Source organism: Lutra lutra, chromosome 13 (genome assembly GCF_902655055.1).
Source record: "Lutra lutra chromosome 13, mLutLut1.2, whole genome shotgun sequence".
Lineage (NCBI taxonomy): Eukaryota > Metazoa > Chordata > Mammalia > Carnivora > Mustelidae > Lutra > Lutra lutra.
Genome location: NC_062290.1, coordinates 13546588 through 13564121, shown reverse-complemented (window position 1 = coordinate 13564121; position 17534 = coordinate 13546588). Strand labels below are relative to the sequence as shown.

Sequence of the window (17534 nt, the reverse complement as noted above, 5' to 3'; positions counted from 1 at the left end):
TGTTTGATAGAGAGATCACAAGTAGGCAGAGAGGCAGGCAGAGAGAGAGGAGGAAGCAGGCTCCCCGCTGAGCAGAGAGCCCGATGCGGGACCCTGAGACCATGACCTGAGCCGAAGGCAGAGGCTTAACCCACTGAGCCACCCAGGTGCCCCGAGACTACATTTCTGGGGGAGTTTGAACCTAAGCTAAAGTTGACTCTAAGCTAAGGAGGGGGTAAGGTCTGAGGATACCATTAGGAGGAAGATGAGAGATGTTTGGAAAACAAAGTTTGCTCATAAAGAGCCATTTCCTGAATCTGCTGGGTTTTGATTGCTTTTAACTCAAAATAATGTTCCTGACAAAGTGGTCCATCTTGGGGTGGTCTGCCCTTGGCCCCTATAATCTAAAGCTTTTAGAAGAATGTTTAGTATATAATTAGCATCTAATATATGTCAGTAATTCATGTTGCTGTGTTGTCATCATCATCTTATCTTGGCAGGACTTTTTCCTACTCAGTTCCCCGGACCTAAATCCCACACTCCACCTCATCTTCCCTGTGTCTCAGATAGTGCATCCAACTGGTAATGCTTCTTCCTCTCTTGAATCTATGATGCATAGAATCTAGATGCATCCTTCTTTAATCACTCATTATTTTACTTCCAGACCTCCACAATGTCTTCCTGAAAGTCTCTCTCCTTCCATGAGCGATCGTTTTAAAATACAAATCCGATTATGTTTTCCCATGAACAAAATCACATCAATGGCTGTATGCAGTTTATTGTCAAAGGGTGCTAAAAATCAGTGTGTTGTGTGTGTATTTGAAGAGAGAATGATAAAGCCAATGAGACAAAATGTTAATGATACACAAATCTGGGGGTGCCTCGGTGGCTCAGTTGGTTAAGTGTATGTCTAACTTCAGCTCAGGTCTCTCTCTCAGGGACCTGAGATAGAGCCCTAAGGGCAGACTCTGCATTCAGTGGGAGTCTGCTTGTCCCTCTGTGAACCCCACCCCCAGCTAGTGCATGTGCCTCCATGAGCTCTCTCTCTCTCTTTCTTGCTCTCTCTCTCTCAAATATGTAAGAAAATCTTAAAAAAAAAAAAAAAAAAAGACAAACCTGGATAAATGGTATGCCAGTGTTTTATGTACCCCCCCCTTTTTTATTGTTGCAACTTTTTGTAAATTTGAAATTATTTTCAAAACAAAACACTTCACTGGCTTACCTACTTCAGACTCATCTCCTAATAGTTTCCCTCTTTGATGTTTAAGCTTCGCCATAATGCATGATTGTAGTTCTTTACTTTTGCACTTGAGTATTCACTAATTTGGAATGTTGTGGTTTTTACCACTTGTCTACCAGGAAAACTCCTATTTATACTTCAATACCCAGCATATAATACCTCTTATATGATGCCTGTGTTTTTTGACAGAATTAATCACCTGACTCCCTTGGGCTGACTGTGTTTCTCATTTTGACTCCTGTGCCCTTTTCTCACCTAGTACAATTAGTCTGTGTCTTATACTAAACTCAGAAGATCTTGAAGAACAGAGTCCCCCAAGTCTTATCATTATTGTACCCTGGAGCCTATAATCCCAATTTCTGACCTCTTGCCCTCCTACATACATTTGTTTGCCAGGCCGTGCTGGTTCCTCACCTTTTGCCATTTGCAGTGGCTACAATGACTCTGAATTTGCTGTGGCTTCCTGTTGTTCCCAGCTGAAGCTTGGTTCCTGTCTACTCTCCTCAATTTTTCTTTTCTTTTTTTTTTTTTTTTAAACCTTTTCCACATGTGGAGGAAGTGAGCCATTACTGATGAGAAGTTGAAATCCTGTGGTCATCATTGTCTTATAGACCTCCTCCAACCAGAGGGACCTCCTTCTCTTACTCAATTTTTAAAAAAGATTTTATTTATTTTTTTGAGAGAGAGAGGGCATGAGTGGGGGTGGGGGGACAAAGAGAAAGAGGGAGAAGCTGACTCCCTGCTAAGCAGGGAGCCCCATGGGGACCTGAGATCATGACCTGAGCCCAGGGCAGATGCTTAATCCACTGAACCACCCAGGCACCCCTCCTTCCCCTACTCTATTTCTGTGTTTTAGAACCAGTTCCTTTATCTCTTGGAAGGCTTAGATTTCTCATTTATAAAAAGATACACTTTACTTCAATATGCTTTGTAAGAGATTTGGGTACGGGAGGAAAAATACTTTTTTCACTACTCTTCTAGGTTCTTGGCTGAGAATCTTGAAGAGGAGTAAATATGCCACCCTAATATACGCCTCTTTGGCATAAGTAGTATCTTCAGCCGGGTATGCTTAAGAAACTGAAGACACAAGATAAACTCTGAAAACAAGTAAAAGTTACTCTTTGTAAGGGACATTTACATTTATAAGGGACATTGCCATTTGTGAGGGTGTCTGTCTGTACCAGGGAGAGGATGACTTAAAATTCGGGAAACTTTCATCAGTGGAGAAGACATCACTTCAATCTGCATAACAATCCTACTCTTGTATACCATGCTTTTCCTGGTAAGCTCCCATAACTGGCTTTCTACCTCCTACATCTTTCTTTTGTCTTACGCTGAAAATGGTATTTAAGGGTGGGGGGGTGTGGTCTTGGCCAAGAACTTAGATGGGTAGAGGGAAATTATTTTTCCTCCCCAATACCACATTGTAATATAAGACAGATTAACGAAAGAAAAACAATCGGAAATATAATAACATATATACCTCCCGTATGCATGCAGATACCAGGAAGACTGGGTAACTCCCTGAAATGGCTCCAGCCACCACCTTAAAAACCATCATCGGCTAATGACAAAAGAAAGATGTTTGGGTAGGGCAGGGAAACTAATTATGGGAGGCTACCGGAAAAAGCACAGTAAACAAAGGGTAAGGTTGTTATGTAGATTTAAGTCAGACCTTTTCCTTGATAAGTTTCTAGAGATTTGGATACTGTCTTCTCTTGCTCATACAGAAAGGGAGACACCCTTATAAATGGCGGTATTCCTTATAAATGTAAACGTCCCTCAGAAAAGGTGAATTTCTCCTTCTATGTCTGCAGCTTCTCAAAACTAACCAGCCTAAAATAATCTTTATGCCAAAGAGGCATATTTTAAGGTAGCATATTCTGCTCCCTTTCTTTTACATTTTATTTTCTCTTCCTTTGCTTTGGCTTTCTGTTAAGACAGGTCATTTCACTGAACCATTTGTGCTAACTTGTCAAAGTTCATCAAATGTTAATAGAAGCAACAAGTTATTTCTTGAGAGTTATTTAAGTCAAAGACCCGTATGCCCCTAGTGGTGGGTGTGTATATCTCTTGGGATTTTTATGTTTTCATTCTGTGGAGATTTTAGGGGGATGGCAAGCTTAGCACTTTGTATAGTAATAAGTGACTCTTCTAAAAGTTCTAAGTTCTCATTGCTTGTTTTTTACTACCATTTAAGACCATATATTTTGTGCCTAAAGAACGAAGGGAGGGACGCCTGGGTGGCTCAGTGGGTTAAGCCTCTGCCTTCGGCTCAGGTCATGATCCCGGGGTCCTGGGATCGAGTCCCCACATCGGGCTCCTTGCTTGGCGGGGAACCTGCTTCTCTCCCTGCCTCTGCCTGCCTCCCTGCCTGCTTGTGTGTACTCTTTCTGGCAAATAAATAAATTAAAAAAAAAAAAAAAAAAAAGAACGAAGGGATTCCTCAAAGAAGAAAAATTATTGGCAGTAATACAGACTCACTTTGAAGTACAACTTTCAGGAAACGTCAGCTATTTCCATCTTGACCTCAGTCTGTACTTTCTAATTGATTAAGTTTTTTCCAGCTTATCTCTTAACTCAGGCAAAAGACCCTAAGGGCAAAGCATCCCGTGATGGGAACTGAAACTGCCTCCTCAAGTAACAAGGACTGCACTGAGCCAGCAAGACCCTGCATGACTGACCCCAAGACAAAGATAGACCTGACCTTTACTGCCCACCAGCATGTACCCACTGACCTTTGTCCCACATTTTCTTATATAAACCTAGAAGTATTTTCCACGCTTTGGAGACTGTCTTTGAGATGCTGGTCCGCTGTGTTCCTGGTGTTGGCCTTCCTGAAATAAATTCCTTTCCTTTTTCTCCACCATGTGTCTCTCTGCCCTTGGATTTGGTCAGCAGCAGGTGGCTAAACCCTGTCTCTTTGGGCCCCGGGGGCCAGATGCTCTTGCATTTCTGGGCCCCCCATCTACAACTTGAAGGGACTGAGTATTTTCTACAGTGATGAGATAGGCCATATGCTTAACATTTCCTTGTTGGGAGCATAAGAAGTGTGAGTCTGAAATGAAAGCTTCATAGTAGCAGGGACCCAGTCTTCCTTACTCGGTACTCCATTCCAGTGCCTCAGACAATGCCTGACTCTACTAGGAGCTCAACACATATTTGGGGAAAGAATAAATGAATGAGATCAATAAGCCTATTTAGGGAAATGTCAGAGCTCTAGAAACCTAAATATATTAAAGCAAGTGAAAAGGGGAACCCTGAAGAGACCGGTTCTTTAATGCCCCAAATTTGTCACCAGGAGACCATTTGGTACTTCTGCTTGATCCGTAATGAAGATGCTCGGCTTCACCGGGTCAAGGCCTCCCCACGATGGATATTCTCCACCTGTTTCCGAAATCCGACGTTGTAACAGTACTTCTTGGTCTCTCTGCGTTCCACTGTTACCTGAATGCTGCAGTTTTTTAAGCCCAGGGTTTTCTGGGGGTAGTTCTGCTGTAATAACGGGCTAAGTTACTGACAACTGTTCCCTTTGTCATCTTCTCTTGATCAACTCAGTGCAGTTTCCTGTACCCATCAGTGATGGAGAAATGATACAGCTGACAGTATTACATGTGAGTAAGCCAAAGGTATCTCATATCAATCTTCCGGGTCATATCCTCTTACTTTCTTCGTATTTTAAATGATTTGCAGTTTTTTGTTTTTGTTTTTTAAGATTTTATTTATTTGACAGAGAGAGAGAGACATCACAAGTAGGCAGAGAGGCTTGCAGAGAGAGAGGGGGGAGGAAGCAGGCTTCCTGCAGAGCAGAGAGCCCGACGTGGGGCTCCATCCCAGGACCCTGGGATCACGACCTGAGCCGAAGGCAGAGGCCTTAACCCACTGAGCCACCCAGGCGCCCTGTTTTTTTTTTTTGTTGTTGTTGTTGTTGTTGTTGTTTTTTAAAGATTTTATTTATTTATCTGACAGAGATCACAAGTAGACAGAGAGGCAGGCAGAGAGAGAGAGAGAGAGAGGGAAGCAGGCTCCCCGCTGAGCAGAGAGCCCGATGCGGGACTCGATCCCAGGACCCTGAGATCATGACCTGAGCTGAAGGCAGCGGCTTAACCCACTGAGCCACCCAGGCGCCCCGTTGTTGTTTTTTTTTTTAAGAGATCCATTTTATTTTCTTGTTGAGTTCCTGTTGATCTGCTTATCTCTGATATCCTGAAGACTTTGCTTTTTTCTCCCTGCCCCAGCTCTTCCAGTCTGGGGAATTGATAAATGACAATGTTGGGGCCATAGGGGGAGAGACAGGCCTTAAGAGGTACTGTATAAATCATCAAAATGTGATGTACTATACCTTCTCGGCATAAACTGGAAATTAAAAAAAAAAAAAAAAAAAGAAAAGTGCTGCAAATAGAATTGCTTTCTTTGGGCTTAAACCGGATTGGCAACAACATAGATTCTGCTGTGGGCTGAAGTCATTTTCTACTTTGGCACTACTCGGTCCATGGGGAACGGTGGAGTCATGATTTAGCAGCAAGGTTCTGGGAGCAGGCCAGCATCTACATCTGTTCTGAACTGTAAGTGGACTGGAAAAATGCTTGAAAAAAAGCCAGAGATGGGAGGTGAAGGAGAACACAAAACCTTTAATCTGAAAAAGGCCACAAAAATGGCTTGATCAATTACAAGGAGATTGGATTTAGAGAGAAGTTTTTATAGAAATAAAATCTATACAGCTCTTCTTTGTCTTTATCCATTAAGTTCCTCTGTCTCGTGATACAAGAATCATAATGCATAATGAAACAAGAAAATCTTATTAGGAAGGACTGAAGCATCACTCACCTTAGTTGGGATGAGTCTTAACAATTGAAGCACAACGTGTTGGTAACACCTCTTAGACATTCAGGCACTTTCTAGTGAATTGCATAATGGGTTGCTTTTCTCCAAATGTGTGACTATACCATCTTAAAGGAATTGGGCGGGGGCGGTATTGTTTTCTTTGTTGCTTTTGTTTGCTTGCTGTACATCAAGAGGTACCCCGTCCATCCGTTGAAAGTGGTGAAGACCATGATTGGGCAAGAATGTGGCTGATTTACTGGAAAGAATGTGCAAGCAGACTGGCCTGGGTTCAGATTTCAACTCCATCATCTCCTGGGCGTGTGACTTTGGGCAAGTTGCTCTCTGGTGACTTTTTCACCTTTAGAATAATAATATCTAATTCACAGCATTGTTGTGAAGATTAGGGGAGTCCATGGGCATACAGAAAGCATGGGATAAGTGTTAGTTTGCTTTCTCTCTATTCTCTACGAGGGCCCTTTCCTTCTGTCTCATTGCCCTGCACACATTTGCATATCCAGAGTCTTGATTTCCAGAGAAGGTATTTGTCTGACTGGAGTCAATGAACCAAGCCTGGCTTGTCTAAAGTTGAAAGCACTTTTTCTAACTAGCCAAGGTGGTTAGAAAAACAGAGAAAACAGGCTGCATGGCCTGTACACACAGAAAGGGAGATTCTAAGTTTACTTGGAGCAGTCACAATGGGTTTTGCAAAGAAGCAGGGGCAAGGATCAAGTGGGTTTTGTAGCCAAAATGCCAGATTCTTTTTTGGAAAGACTTTATGTAATGGCAGTCAAATTTCAATAAGAAGAAAATAGAAGATTCAAAATAATAGAAATCGAAATAATTTCCACAGGATTTAGGAAAAAAATTTTTTTTCCTCAGGAAAGCACGTTACATTTTCTAATTATCTATGGGCATATGTAAAGAAAAAAAAATAGCTTCTAGGGGTCTCAGGGCCCTATTCAACCTCTCTGAATCACAGTTGCTTTATGTAACATGAAAGGATTGAAATGAAATTGATTCTTTCTAAGGTCGCTTTACCAATTTTTTTAAAGATTTTATTTATTTATTTTGACAGAGATCACAAGTAGGCAGAGAGGCAGGCAGAGAGAGAGGGGGAAGCAGGCTCCCCGCTGAGCAGAGAGCCTGATGCGGGGCTCAATCCCAGGACCCCAAGATCATGACCTGAGCAGAAAGCAGAGACTTAACCCACTGAGCCACCCAGGCGCCCTGAAAAATATTCTCTTAAATAAATGGTGTAGTCAACAGTTATATATATTGGAACTGGGAAATTTGTCAATGCTTTGGACTGTGAGTCCTGTGGATAGGCAATGTTTTGTTCTGTTTTGTTTTGTTTTTCCCTTGGCTCCTGCTTGCTAGGTACAGTTTGTATTGAATGAAATGTATTTTGTATCACTTCATTACAAATCATTATCATGGGGGCGCCTGGGTGGCTCAGAGGGTTAAAGCCTCTGCCTTGGGCTCAGGTCATGATCCCAGGGTCCTGGGATCGAGCCCCGTATCGGGCTCTCTGGTCAGCAGAGAGCCTGCTTCCTCCTCTCTCTCTGCCTGCCTCTCTGCCTACTTGTGATCTCTTTCTGTCCAATAAATAAATAAAATCTTTAAAAAAAAAATCATTATCATGGTTTGGAAAGCTGGAAGCAACTTTTACAGTTCATTTCCTCTATCAACCCACCCCCCCCCCTCCATCCATCCCACTATTTTCTAGAAGAAGGAACTAGAATTTAGAGAGAGGGAAAGGGAGACATGAGAATGGTACCCGGGACTCACAATCCAGAATTCCTTCCACTTCGCCGTTCTGTGGAATTCTTTCTGCTTCCTGACAGCGTATTTTGTAACTGAGCTAAGCTGAGTTGGCTCCTTGGTAATTGGTAAGTGAGAGACTACACCAGGTGGAGTTGTCACACTTAAGGAACTTTATTTGCGGAAAAGAAGATCACAGGCACTAACTTCCAAAGCCATGGATCCCTGAGTGAGGGTGAGTGCATTTCTCTTATTTAGGGTTAAGATGAATGGTCAGAAAGGGGAGTTTTTGTCATTGCAGGTAAAGGCCAGCATAAAGCTGTGCAGGGTTCTGGGGACACACGGCCACACAGGCATCCTATATTGTGTTAATGAAGCGTGTGCTCCCCTCGGGTGGAGTCTTTAACATTACAATGAGGTAGGGGTAACTGTGGACACCCCATGGTCTATCCCCACAGGTGTGAGTCTGTGGTCAGGCTCACACTGGCTTAAGCTGGCCTGGAGCTCTTCCTGTTGTTTGCCTCCAAAAGATAAGATTCACATTCCCTTGCAAAAAGGCGGGGGAATCAGTGGGGGTCTTGCTCCGGCCGGTTTTAACCTCATTAACCCTGTGGGGCACAGTTTCATAGTCACAGGGCTCGAAGCTCACCTCTGCACCAGCTGAGATGCCCAGGTCCCCAGTTCAGGGCCTCACTTTGCACATCATCCACTTAATTTCTCAGCCTTGAACAGGCTGAGGGCATGGCAGGAAATGCCAGCTGGCATGGCTCTCCCTTGATCGAGGACTAATTTTGCCTGGCCTTGCAGAACTTGCTTGCCTTTTTTCAGCTGTGTCTGCACCAATATGGCTGAACTTACAAGAGCCAAGAGGATGTTTTACCATCTGCCTGTTAGTGGGGAATTGGCCTTTCTGCTCCTCCAACAGGGTTTTGGAAGGCGTGGTGGCTGGGGGCCAGCGCCCTGAGGCCCTCCTCCTCCTTGGATTGCATGCTGCTGAGGGAGAGGAAGCTCTGCGGAGACCGAGAGCTAGTGTGACAAAGGGTCTGCACGAGTGTGCAGCAGCAAGTGTGATCTGAACACAATTGAAACACTGTTGCAAACTGTCTCCTACTACATTCCTGTCATTATTGCATTTGGACGGTCAGTTGAGAAAGGCCTGGATTAAAAAAAAAAAAAAAAAGAGGAAGAAAGGAAAAGAAAACAAAGCTTTTTTTTTTTTTTTTTTTAGATTTTATTTGTAAGTAATCTATCTCACCCAGTGTGGGGCTCAAATGTACAAGGCCAAGATCAAGAGTTGCATGCTGTGGGGCGCCTGGGTGGCTCAGTGGGTTAAAGCCTCTGCCTTCGGCTTAGGTCATGGTCTCAGGGTTCTGGGATGGAGCCCCGCACTGGGCTCTTTGCTCAGCCGGGAGCCTGCTTCCTCCTCTGTGTCTCTATCTGCCTCTCTGCCTACTTGTGATCTCTATCTGTCAAATAAATAAAATCTTAAAAAAAAAAAAAAAGAGTTGCATGCTGTACTGACTGAGCCACTCAGGTGCCCCAAGATTTTTTTTTTCTTAATTAGAAAGCGCTACCTGTTTATTGTAGAAAATTTCGGCAGTACACAAAAATATAGAGAAGAAAAATAATGCCGTGTATTCGATTACCATTCCAGGGGAATTATCAGAAAGTTTTTGTTATATACTTTTTATAGCTTTTAAAACATACGAATGTGGATTCTACATGTATTTATATATGCTTTTTTCCTTAAAATATAAACAATTTTGTATACCACTAGACCTTATTTAACAATATTTTTAGCAGCTGCATTGTATCCCATCTGATGCTTATACCGTATATGTATTCCCCTATTGTTGGATATTTTTGTTATTTGAAGGAATGAATGGGAAACCTTCTTATCTAACTGGTTATTTTCATAAGCAAATCCTTGAAAACAAAATTGCTGAGTCAAAGTAATGACTAGTTTCTAGTTAAGTTTTAATATCCACTGCCAAATTCCCTTTGAGCAAGGTTATAGCAAGTTACATTTCCACCAATGTAGACCATTAGCAAATTTCTCAGTGTCCTCACTACTATGGGGAGTTTGATAATGTGATAATTTTTTATAATCTTTGATAATGTGATAAGTGAAAAATGTGATAAGTGAAAAATGTCCACCATTACACTTCAATGTAGGTTGTGGATCGCTATATATTTCCTTAATTTTTAAAGTTTGTTTATTCACTTATTTTAAAGATTTTATTTATATGAGAGACAGAGCATGAACAGGGAGGAGGGGTAGAGGGAGAGGGAGAAGCAGATTCCTTACTGAGTGGGGAGCCTGATGTGGGGCTTAATCCCAGGACCCTGAGATCATGACCTGGGCAGAAGGCAGATGCTTAACTGACGGGGCCACCCAGGTGCTCCTATTTATTTATTTTTTATTACTCTCTACACCCAACATGGGGCTCGAACTCATGACCTTGAGATCAAGAGTCCCATTCTCTTCCGACTAAGCAAAGCCAGGCACCCTACATTTTCTTAATTTAGACCAAGCTAAGGTTACAAAAGTATGGACTGTCAGGTTCCCAGATGAAGAGAATCATACTTGGGCTATTTTTACACATATGATTTTTTGTTTTCTTGTTAATTACACAAAAAGCCATGATGCCATCTTTAATTTATTTTCTGTTTTCTGTTGATAATACTTATCCCAGAGCAGATAACCCTTATATATGTTTGTTTGTTTTAAGAGAAAAAAGTGGTCATCTTGCCTTTTGCAGTTATGATAAAGAAATTTCCAACAATTGTTTACTTCTGTGAGTATCAGGAATGCCACTAGGAAAGTCAAGATAAATTCTTCTCTGTAGCATTATTTTGATAAAAAGGGAATGTATTTTGTGTTTTATTAGGAGGGGTATTGTTGGAGTAGTTTTTTTTAACCTGATGGGAAAGAAAAATACGAAATCTTTTTGGTAGAATTACTTAAAAGAAGCCAGTGAGAGGGTTGCTTGGCTGGCTCAGTTGGTAGAGTATGTGTGACTCTTGAATTCAGAGTTGTATGCTCAAGTCCCATTATATGTTGGGTGTAGAGATTATTTAAAAATAAAAATCATTAAAAAAGAGAGAGAGAGAGTGAGGACCATGGCATTTCTGGTTGGTGGGATGGTTTCAATAACTAGGAGTGAGCATAGCTAGATTGTTTTACTAAGCTTAGGTGCCCAAGAGAATGATTTAGGGATTCCTAAGGGACTAGGGATTCCTAGTCCCTATAGCTGAGCTGGAAAATGCATTCTAGTTAGAATTTAGTATGTCTCAGGAAGGGTTGCACTGAGAAGAAAACCCTCAATGGTAAAGGAGAAAAACATTTCTTTATGTTTTCCTTTTTTTAAAGATTTTATTTATTTATTTGACAGAGATCACAAGTAGGCAGAGAGGCAGGCCGAGAGGTGGGAGGAAGCAGGCTCCCTGCCCAGCAGAGAGCCCAATGCAGGGCTCCATCCCAGGACCCTGAGATCGTGACCTGAGCCGAAGGCAGAGGCTTTAACCCACTGAGCCACCCAGGCACCCCTTCTTTATGTTTTCTACCAAAGAAGGGGAGATGATAGGATATATCAATTTTATTTTTATTTTTAAAGATTGATTGACTGATTGATTTGACAGAGAGAAACACAGCCAGAGAGCAAACACAAGCAGGGGGAGTGGGAGAGAGAGAAACAGGCTTCCTGTGGAGCAGGGAGCGTGGTGTGGGTCTTGATCCTGGGACCCTGGGATCATGACTTGAGCTGAAGGCAGCCGCCCAATGATTGAGCCACCCAGGTGCCCCAAATCTCAATTTTTAAAAAGTTCTATGGTTGGTTTTATTTTAAATGCATCCTTTAAAAATAAAGATTTATTTATTTATTACTTTAGAGAGAAAGAGACAGAGCATGAGTGGGAGGGAGGGACAGAGTGGGAAAGGGAGAGAATCTCAAGCCAGCTCCATGCCGAGCTTGGAGCCCAAAGCAGGGCTCGACCCCCGCCACCCTGAGATCATGACCTGAGCCAAAACCAAGAGTTAGATACTTAACCAGCTGTGCCACCCAGGTGTCCCTGTTGTGTTTTATTTAAAATAAACAAGGATAAGGGTGCCTGGCTGGCTCAGTCAGTAGAGCTTGTGACTCTTGGTACAGCAAGCCCCACTTTGGGCATAGAGCTTACTTTTAAATAAAAAAAAATAAAATAAAACAAAGCCAATTGAAAGAAAGAAAGAAGTATAATGTTACCTATGGTTTTTCCAATATTTACAGAAATCACTTTTATAAAAATATGTGCACTATATTTCTGAGATGTTTATCATTTAGATTAAAATGTTTGCCATCAATAATACTTTAATATTGATTGATTATTCTACATATAGGGAGAAAAGTATTTCTATAATTGAGGTGAGGAAAGAAAATCCTAAGAAAGATTAGTTTATTTGTTTTAAGATTTTGACTTTTCTTGGAACCAAGACTTCAATATAATGTATAAGTTTAAAAAAGAAAAGAAAAGAAAAGAAAGCTAAGCTCAGAGTAAAACCTGAGCCGTAAGCACTATGCTGTAACAAGCGAAAGAGGTCGGGGTCAGTGGATTTGGGTTCTGAACCCAGTTGTGTGACCAGTGGGAGAACTTTAGGTCATCCAATCCCATCCGTCTTGGTCTCAGCCTTCTGATCTATAAAATGTGGGATTTGGATTTGTTGATCCCTTCCAGGTCAAATAATTTGTGATTTTTTTTTTTTTAAGATTTTATTTATTTACTTGAGAGAGAGAGAACATGAGGGGGACTGCTTTACCACTGAACCAGCCAGACACCCCTGGAGTAAAATCTTTAAACATCCTATGCATTAAAAGTACGAACCTATTCTTTTTCTTTCTTTCTTTCTTTCTTTTTTTGAGATTTTATTTATCAGAGATGGAGAGAGGCAGAGCACAAGCAGGGGGAGCAGCAGGCAGAGGGAGAAGCAGGCTCCCTGCTGAGCAGGGAGCCGGACCATGACCTGAGCTGAAAGCACACGCCCAACAAACTGAGCCACCCAGGCATCCCTGATTCTATTATTTTAAACCAAATATTTGTATATGGAACTCAGTTGTGTCTCTTAATTTTTTTTAAAGATTTTATTTATTTATTTGAGAGCAAGTGAGATAGAGTGAGAGAGCACAAGCAGAGGGAGCAGCAGAGTTAGAGGGAGAAGCAGGCTCCCCACTGAGCAAGGAGCCTGATTTGGGACTAGATCCCAGGATCCTAGGACCAGGACCAGAGCCAAAGGAGATGTTTAACTGACTGAGCCACCCAGGCATCCCCCTTTAAAAAAAAAAAAAAAAAAGAAAGAAAGAAAAAAAAGAAAGAAAAGATCTTCCCCCTCTTAATTTGTACAAGCATTATTCAGAGATTGGTATAACTGAGAGTGGAAAAAGGTCTTTTGACTCCCAGGCTTGGTCTGATTTTTGTTGAAGAAGACTGTCTCAAACACAAAGGACCCTCCTCAATTCTTAACTCTTTGTACATACTGTCAGCAATCTGTAAAAACAATCATTCAATCATAATTACACTCTGTTTCCAGCTGAATCAAGGTTGAACTCAGGCTCTTCTAGGGGGCTGCTGTAACTAGGGACATCATAAAAAAGTTTGAAGCTGGGGCACCTCAGTCTGTTAAGCCTCTGACTCTTGATTTTGTTCAAATCACGATCTCAGAGTTGTGAGATCGAGTCCTGCCTCAGTTTTGTGCTGGGCATGGAGCCTGCTTAAGATTCTCTCTCTCTCTCTCTCTCTGCCCCTCTGCCCCCCATCTCCCTCATTAAAAAAAAAAGGTTCAAGTTGCACAGAAGTGCTTTAACAGCCTATCCCCCAGTTCTGACGTCCACTCATACCCACACTGACGGGGTTACTCCTTTAGTGAAAAAAATCAAGAGGCGATGTATGTAGTAAGCCTTTGGCTTTCTCCCTGCCCAGTATGCACATGGTGCCCTCTAGCGGTAGAGTGGAGCATTTCCGAAAAGGGAATGGAGAATCCGCTTCTGTAGTGAGATCTTCCAGCTAGCTTTTTGTTTATGTGAGCTTTATTTGAGTTAAAGGTCGAAAATAATGTACTTTCATTTGCAACTTAAGATGCAAGTTGCCATGGCAATCTAAAATAGTTTACAGTGATTCCTTTTATATATATTCTATCATATCCTTTTAGACATTTTTTTGAAGATTTATTTGGCAGAGAGAGAGAGAGCACAAGTAGGCAGAGAGGCAGGCAGAGAGAGAAAGAGAGAGAGGAGGAAGCAGGCTCCCCACTGAGCAGAGAGCCCGATGCGGGGCTCGATCCCAGGACCCTGGGATCGCGACCTGAGCCGAAGGCAGAGGCGTAACCCACTGAGCCACCCAGGCACCCCCCCTTTTAGACATTTTTATGGATGAGAAATAAGGTTAATCATTTATGAAGTTTAACAATAATGAGAAAATTCTCCTAAAAAAAAAAAATGTCCTTAGTGTGTTACTGGTATGAAGCTCATAATAGCCAAGATGTTTGTATTAAGGCCTGAACCTAACTCATTAAATAAAAATAAAAGCACATTTCTTTTTTCTTTGGTGCAGAAAAGGCAATTTTATTAAAGCATGGGGGCAAGACCCTTGGTCAGAAAGCTGTTGCTAAAAGCACGTTTCTTGAAGAAGTGCTGAAGAAGAAGGTGCACCAAAAATATGCACTATATACATTTTTCAAAAGGACATAAACTGCACGTTTTGGCACTGTCTTCTCTTCAGATTTCCTTTACCAGTGTTATATAGCTGGACTTCGGATGTCCAGATGGCACTGTAGGAAGATGACTAAGACAGTCGTGTGCAGAAAGGCTGGTGTATAGTACAGATAAAATATAAAGATATTATTCCAAAATTGAAGTTTGCAATGATAGTTGACTAATACTTGAAAGTTTTGAGGTGTCTGCGTATAATTAAAAAATCTTTGTATGTTACGCCACTCGAGTCATGTCTTAAATGGCACTTGATGTGCACAATCTCCACTTTTAAAGTGAGTTTTTAAATTTTCTATACATTTCTGTGCTGGTTTCTAGACTAGCTACTTACAATAAAGTTTATTTCTAAATAAAATGTTTATAATAAACAGCTTATCAGTTGTGAGAGCCAATTACTTCTCCTAAGCCCTGGTGTAGAATAGATGCATTCCAAATATGGAAGGTTTCATGTATAGATATTGAACTTTATAAAATGGTAATCTCAGGGTGCCTGGGTGGCTCAGATGGTTAAAGATCTGCCGTGGGCTCATGATTTCAGGGTCCTGGGATGGAGCCCCCAAGTCCTGTTCCCCGCTCAGTGGGGAGTCTGCTTCTCCCTCTCCCTCTACCACTCCCACTGCTCATGCCCCCTCTCTCTCTCTGTATCTCTCTGTCTCACATGAATAATAAAATCTTTTCTTACACAAATAGCAAGCTTAAAAATTCCCTATGTTCCATTACATTGCAAAGCTGAAGTTCATCTACTTCTTTTAAAAAGTATTTTATTCATTCAAGCAGCAATTTTCTCCAGTCTCCTTCAATTTCCTTCTTCCATACCTTATAGTGGACCTACAAGTTTATCGTGCACATGCATTTAACCTTTAAGTGAATAAAAGGATTAAAAATTTTTGAAAAAAAATATAAAAAATTTAAAAAAAAACACCTTTAAGTGGTTTACAGTAGTAACTCTTAGTTCTAAAGCAGCATCTTCATCATATGCAAATGTAGTTCAGAGATGATGCTAGAAAGATGACATGGTCCACACGTGATTGACTCCTTCCATTGCTGTGTAGAGGGAAAATGCCTTGTGTGTGCCTATTATGAGAATCATTACCTCCAACAAATAGTTCCACTCTGCCAGCTTCTTTTATTTTCTTTTCAAATGCATCACATTCTCTTTGTAAATCTGCAGGATTCCCCTCCAGGATATGAGCATTTTTGGATCTATATCAATATGCTTAAAAAAGTTATTCCTGGGGCGCCTGGGTGGCTCAGTGGGTTAAAGCCGCTGCCTTCGGCTCGGGTCATGGTCCCAGGGTCCTGGGATCGGGCCCCGCGTCGGGCTCTCTGCTCAGCAGGGAGCCTGCTTCCTCCTCTCTCTCTCTGCCTGCCTCTCTGCCTACTTGTGATCTCTGTCTGTAAAATGAATAAATAAAATCTTAAAAAAAAAAAAGTTATTCCTCACCGACAAATGGCAGCTTTCAGGACAATTGATGGGAAATTCTATGTGTTCATCCATGTTAAGTGTCTCCACATGTTTAAAAGAGAGGTCTCTAGGAGCGCCTGGGAGGCTCAGTGGATTAAAGCCTCTGCCTTCCGCTCAGGTCATGATCCCAGAGTCCTGGGACTGAACCCGCCTCCAGCTCTCCGTTCAGCAGGGAGCCTGCTTCCTCCTCTCTCTCTGCCTGCTTCTCTGCCTACTTGTGATCTCTTTCTGTCAAATAAATAAATAAAATCTTTTAAAAAATAATAAAAGAGAGGTCTCTATTCTTGTGATGTTCTGTTGACAACTATAAGGTGTGGGGTTTTGTTTGTTTGTTTAGAAGACGCTAACGATGTATGTTAGCCTCTGATGGACCAATGAACTCTTCTTATGCTGGGGCAGCAGGAACCCCTGATAACATTTTCAGAGAAAAAACTCACCTGATTTATCCCACATTATTACTCAGCTGTGTTGATTTCCTTCTCCCTGCTTGGCAAGAGTTGTGAATAATCACTTACACACACAGCAGCTTCTGAACTTCCCATTATTAACAGAGTAACTTGGGGAAGGCTACAATTTTAGATACAGTTATTGCAGGGTTGGGCACCCCAGCTGACAAGAGAGAGTTCTTGAGACATTGTATGCTGCTGTGTGAAGCTGGTGGTTATACACTCAGAGCTCAAGGGCAAGGGGACGTGCAGGGAGTATTAGATCATAAAGGTCTTCTTCAAACTTCCAATCATAAGACTACTTTTTCAAGATTTCTCTCGTGCTTATCACTCAGTTCGGTATTAACTATGTATGAGATAGTCAGGAGACCCTTTAAGAATTTAGTAGCCTGAGGCGCCTGGGTGGCTCAGTGGGTTAAAGCCTCTGCCTTCAGCTCAGGTCATTAATTCCAGGGTCCTGGGATTGAGCCCCGCATTGGGCTCTCTGCTCAGCGGGGAGCCTGCTTCCTCCCCTCTCTGTCTCTGCCTGCCTCTCTGCCTACTTGTCTGTCAAATAAGTAAATAAAATCTTAAAAAAAAAAAAAAAGAATTTAGCAGCCTGCTGTATTCAATCCTCAAGGGAACCACGCAGGCTGTAGGTCTGCCTACTGGGCTAAAGGTGAATGTTTTCCTGCTTCTATCCCTCATCATAACGCCCCAAACTCCTTGGCATACAAATAGATGGCCCATTTCTATTTTTTAAAAGTAAACTGCCATATTCTGTTCGTCATCATGATGATTTTCTAGCTCCTTTGTGCTGATACAGACATGTATTAATGTAACAGCCAAAAATGATGAGTCATTTGACAGTGAAGCAGATGTGGAGAGGTAATCTGCATGTCTTTATTAACAGAGAGCATCCAAATAACCATACTCAAGGCCTGGAAATATCTCGCATCCAACCACCGAGGAGGACTGTGTTCTGGGACATCAAGAATCTGGCACACGCACACGGTGCAGTACGAATTGCTTCCATCTTATTTTTAATTCCCATATATATTACGGAACACTTCATTAAACGGGAGGGGGCTCTCTTTGTT

General features: G+C 41.9%; 1 long non-coding RNA gene and 1 pseudogene across 1 annotated transcript in view; one reads left to right on the top strand and one right to left on the bottom strand.

The window, feature by feature from the left end:
• Positions 1–4073, top strand: part of LOC125083366 (uncharacterized) — a 32211-nt gene extending 28138 nt beyond the window's left edge. The window contains exon 3 of the long non-coding RNA XR_007122253.1: positions 3804–4073. This is a non-coding gene — a long non-coding RNA (uncharacterized LOC125083366). The remainder of the gene's footprint in view (positions 1–3803) is intronic.
• An 11267-nt stretch (positions 4074–15340) lies between these two features.
• Positions 15341–16462, bottom strand: LOC125083750 (glucosamine-6-phosphate isomerase 2-like; annotated as a pseudogene).
• Between the last annotated feature and the right edge of the window lie 1072 nt (positions 16463–17534).